Raw genomic sequence first — 4,974 nt, forward strand, 5'->3', positions numbered from 1 at the left:
ACAAATCAAGTGCAGGCAAATAACACGGGCCATAGTGAGTACCGCGGAAAAAGGACATTTGAATTCTTAGCAGTTTGTTTATATTTATGTATTTGTGTATAGATGTTGCAACTATACAGAGCTTTAGCAATTGCCTGTAACTATGGTCATGCTAATAAAGCTATTGAATTGAGAGAGAAAGAGAGAGAGAAAGTGACAAAATGTGAAGAGGGACAAAGTAATGACAGGATAGTAGTGTGCATTAGACATTCAAGGAGAGAGAGAGACAAATCACAGATTCAACGGTGAACATGATGTATCTATTTATTTAGCTAACCACTATTTAGACTATGTGTTTTTGATTAACTTGATTAAATGGATTTACTACATCAATGTATGTCTTTTCAGGCTGCCATGTTTTGTCCTTTCTGTGGCCAACATCTGGGGACAGTTCAAGTGCTCTGTGGCTCCTGTGGCAAACATGTACAGTTTGTGGCAGAAGTTGAACACAACAGTAAGTTCACTTTTTGTATTGTATCTGTTTCAAATGCAAGAAATAAGGATTCAACACACTGCTCTGTTTAGAATGCTAATTGGCAGATGCATACACTAGTTATCAGCATGAAGGACACATTTTTTCATTGTCTGTTTATGTGAAATATGTAGAAGCCATCATTAAATTGTAGACCAACGCATGATTAAATACACAAAACAGCTTATATTATACATTCATAATTGTGTATTAGTTATATCTTTATAAAGAACATTATACATTTAGAATCAGATTTTAAGACAGTGAGCCATGACATGTTTTCTTCTTTTTCTCCTTGTGTTTTTGAACTATAGAAGTTGCAATCATCCTCCCAGCATGAAAGTATTCGTCATCTTTTGCAGCTGTTGATATTTTTTGTTAAATTATTATCACGTTAACCAACAGTTGCCACGTTATCATAAAGATATACAGTATAAGATAATGTAATTGTCACGTAAATCAAGCTGCAAAATCCATAAGCAGCTCCTATATTTACAGTACAGTATTGAACATAAGACAGATTTGCGAACATCATTACCTGCATTGTCGAACTTGAGGAATTTCCTGTCCTGTGGACCATCAAATATTCTTCTCATTCTCAGGCATTCCATTAGGAGGGTCAGGAACTCACGCTTGGGACCACCAGTGTCCACTCCATCCTCAGTTTGTCCCTCATCATCAGTAAACTTAACCTGCATCTAATGAGAGGGGTCGAATGAGGCCCGTTTGAAGCCGCGGATTGCTCCATCCCACACATTGGCTCTATTAATATTGAACCTGCTGCAAGAGGCATTTTTAATTTTTGCAGAGAGTTCTGCAACAATGTCTGGCGCAGTCAGGTATTCTGTGCTGGGAAAGACAAAGTGATGTATTGTAATATTAAATGATGAAGCTATAATAAGATTTACAGTATAGAATAAAAAAATCAAGTGATAAAAGTAACATTTAATACATTTCCTCTGCAGTTTGCTCCGTTTCCTCTTCTGGCTCAGACTGGCTGTCAATAATGATAAGTGCATACACAGTTGTGTAGTTGCTGCAGTGAGAAGACAGTTGAATAATGACTTTCAAATACATAATATATGCATGACAGTCATATTTGCAAAAGGATGTCAATCCTCTTCCTGTTTTTTTTTAATACATTGGGTTCTAAACTGACAACAGCACTTTGTCATACTCCTGCACAATCCTTGTAAACATTTGAAATGGATGCAACAAACAATATCTGACCTTTGACAAATATTTGTGGGTGTTTTTTGTATCATGTTCACTAAGATGTTGTGGGTGTCCTTTGGAAATGTATGAAAGTATAATTGTTCTGCTTCCTGGCAATATTACCCACTGTGATTGGAGGCTATGCAAACAACCAAATGTACAAATAAAAATACACACCAAACAACTGTGTCACGATGCAACTGTCAACATCGTTTACCTATAGAAGGTGTTCTGACCCGGGGCAGACTGGACCTCTTCCTGGAATGGGGTTGGTTCTCCATCCTACTTTTACCCAATAAATAATGATGCAGTTGATCTAATGACAGTGTCATTAGCACACAAAGGTATTTATTGATTTCATGTTCACAAATTCAAACCTACATGGTATAATTACATTTTGAATTAGTCTTACCCGATCAGACGCTGGTTGTGGGTGCCTGAGAGGTCTGATAAAGGTACTACTGTACTGTTAAAACATTCTGCTTCTTGTGGCACAAAATAACATGTTGACAATGTTTTATTTGACCCTGGCAAACTGTTGTCCATTCTGGGAGTGCTCTGTTCATTTGGAAAGTCCCACACCTGCATACAACACACAAATGACTGACTGAAATAAAATAAATTCACTTTAATTAAGAATAAATGCCACGATAGATCCAAACTGACCACGGTGTCAGCAAGACTGTCTCCAGATGGCAACTTTGCAAAAACCACACTGTCCTCGTCACTTGAAGAGGTTGTTCCAGTGTAACCTAAGAAAATAAAAGTGTCATGATTAATACTATACAAATAATTGTTCCCCTACGTCTGTACCTATCATCAAATGTTGGTTTGAATCCTGAATTATTGGATTGACATCAATCAGAAAGGATTCAATCGAAACACAAAATGTTTGTGAAATGTACATTATATTGTTGACCGTCTTTTTCACTCTCACATTAGGATTTAGGGCACAACAAACCAACATTGTTGTGAGAAAAAAGGTTAATTTAGAATTACAATCCTTAAGAGGGAATTTATAACAGTTTGAACAGAAGGAAAGTTTGGAAGCTTTTGTTGATACTTAAATTCCATTCTTCTGCCACTATTCATAAAAGACCATTTGACGTCATAAGTTCAACCACGAAGAGAAAGGAATGATGGGTGGAATGAATTGTGTTAAGAAATATAGACAGAACAACTGTTATGTTTACATTTGAACTATTATACAGTTTAGTGCTTTAAACAAGGGGGAATATATGGGAATGGCCTCTTTGTACATCTGTACTGTGAAAGGGGTGTCCGTTCCGGGGATATTTGTTATCACCCTCGCATCAGGGTACAACAAGACATGGGCACCATCTTCCAAGTCCTGGTTAAAGGCTTTCTGCTTTTTTATGGCAGCAGCCAACAGTTCTTCACATGCCCATTGAGGTTCGACATTAAGGGGAAGTGACCTCCCTCTCAAAGGTTTAAGGCAGCCATCCATCCTCCTCATTACTCCAACAGAAATCTGCAAAAAGACAATAATATGCAAATGAATAAAACATTTTTTCGGACATTATATGAGAGTGTGGTGAGCAGATTTGAATGACAGATGTATTCATAACAGAAAACGTTGCATACCTTCACCAATTTCTGTTTATTTTTGGAGTTATGCCGTCCCTTTGTAAAAAAGGTCTCTCCCTCTTTTTTATTTCCCTATATTTCTGAAAGGACTCTACAGCTGAGCTTCCTGCTACAAAAAAACAGGAATAAAACATTCATTACTCTTCATTATGTTCAATAGGAGTCTCATCCTCAATCCCTTTTGAGGAACATCTTATAACACATTCAACAGTAGGTAAGCCACATAGTTTAGAGATGTATTTGTATAATAACAGAATTCGAACTTTTAAACCAAGTTTTCTATAAATACTTATTGTTTGGTAATAAAACGAACAACCTATTTACCTGCACTGGTGCTAGGCTGTGCACTTAGATGCGCACTAGTGGTGGGCATCTCCGCAGGGACTTTGTTAGCCACATCTTTTAGAAATGTGATGTCTCTGCCACAGACACCACAAAAGCCATGCGAAGATGTCACGCTGGAACCACAGAATGGACAGTACATCTGTGGAGAAATAAAATGTAGGACAGCTAGGTTAAGTCAAAAAGAGTGGATATTTTTCAGCTACCTAAATATTATAATAGTATTAAAGAACGGTCTTTCAATTAACTCATCAGAAGCCAACCTCCTGTCTATCCCCCCCACAAACCAACCACCGAACCTGGGGGGACAGCGCTTTCTCCATCGCTGCCCCCTCCCTCTGGAACTCACTCCCATTAAACATCAGAGACTGCACCGACCCCCCCACCTTCAAAACACACCTCTTCAGACTGTCTTTTAATGTGGGAATAATGTTGTGTTGCTGTTTTAATATTTTAATTCAACTTTTTACATTTGATTTCCTTTTTATCACCGCATCGCATTTGCGGCTCAGTTGAGGTCCCATCCACGAGGTGAGGGCGTGAGACCCCACCCAGTCTGTGATCTGCGTGTAGGGAGGGGCGTCCCGGTTCTATACTATATCTATATTATGTCAAGAGTTACATTTAGGTGCACAATGGCTCTTGCAAGCTCTTTGATCAAACACGCTAACGCTAGCTACGTAAATATGACGCTCTATGTATAAAAACAAAACAAAACTTACCTTCTTATATCTTTCTCCACTTAAATGAACTTTCTTTCCTCTTGTTCGTTCTCTCTATGTCTGGTCATACATCAATCTGTTCCACGTAGCGCGCCCCCTAGAGGCCTGAAGCACTTCCGGAATGTTTTTTTTTTGTAATGTCTTTTTTTTTGTAACGTGTTATTCGATTGTATGTGCTTTTGACTTTGCATATCGTTTTTGTATTTGCAGCGTTTTTCTGTTGCGTTTGTTTTCAGGGTTTGTCTGTTGTAGGTTTAGTTTGCATCATTTCTGTAAATGCAGCGTTTTTCTGTTGTATGTGTTTTCAGGGTTTGTTGGTTTTTCATTTCATTATTTGCAGGTGTTTCCTGCTTATGTGTGTGTTTTTGGCCGTTGTTTAGCGTTTGCACCTGCCGGCCACCGTATATTTTACCTCAACATTTATTTATGTTTTTTTTTTGTATCTCTCCAGTTTTAAAGGATATTTTTGGTTACTGTCCTATAGTATACATTGGAATGATTTCAAACCTGTTTATCCCAATAATTATAAAGGAGTGCCTTGGAAATATGTGTTTACATAAATTGTGACCAAACCGT

The 4,974-nt window shown here is 37.8% G+C and overlaps 4 long non-coding RNA genes across 5 annotated transcripts; 1 reads left to right on the forward strand and 3 right to left on the reverse strand.

Annotated features, from left to right (window-relative positions):
* The first annotated feature begins 420 nt into the window (after positions 1–420).
* LOC117534364 lies at positions 421–1,910 on the forward strand. Its single transcript, XR_004567188.1, has 2 exons — positions 421–493; positions 1,114–1,910. It is a non-coding gene; the product is annotated as an uncharacterized LOC117534364 (long non-coding RNA).
* On the reverse strand, positions 699–1,254 carry LOC117534369. Its single transcript, XR_004567189.1, has 2 exons — positions 1,050–1,254; positions 699–873 (listed from the first exon to the last, which is right to left on the reverse strand). It is a non-coding gene; the product is annotated as an uncharacterized LOC117534369 (long non-coding RNA).
* LOC117534523 lies at positions 1,347–2,788 on the reverse strand. 2 transcript variants are annotated; one of them, XR_004567247.1, is made up of 4 exons: positions 2,253–2,788; positions 2,139–2,172; positions 1,944–2,008; positions 1,347–1,547 (listed from the first exon to the last, which is right to left on the reverse strand). It is a non-coding gene; the product is annotated as an uncharacterized LOC117534523 (long non-coding RNA). The 2 variants fall into 2 exon arrangements; XR_004567246.1 differs by having other exon boundaries at positions 1,904–2,008.
* An 80-nt stretch (positions 2,789–2,868) lies between these two features.
* On the reverse strand, positions 2,869–4,454 carry LOC117534374. Its single transcript, XR_004567190.1, has 4 exons — positions 4,399–4,454; positions 3,659–3,818; positions 3,332–3,443; positions 2,869–3,218 (listed from the first exon to the last, which is right to left on the reverse strand). It is a non-coding gene; the product is annotated as an uncharacterized LOC117534374 (long non-coding RNA).
* Positions 4,455–4,974: the final 520 nt, after the last annotated feature.

The sequence above is a fragment of the Gymnodraco acuticeps genome, unplaced genomic scaffold (assembly GCF_902827175.1).
Source record: "Gymnodraco acuticeps unplaced genomic scaffold, fGymAcu1.1, whole genome shotgun sequence".
Taxonomy (NCBI): Eukaryota; Metazoa; Chordata; class Actinopteri; order Perciformes; family Bathydraconidae; genus Gymnodraco; species Gymnodraco acuticeps.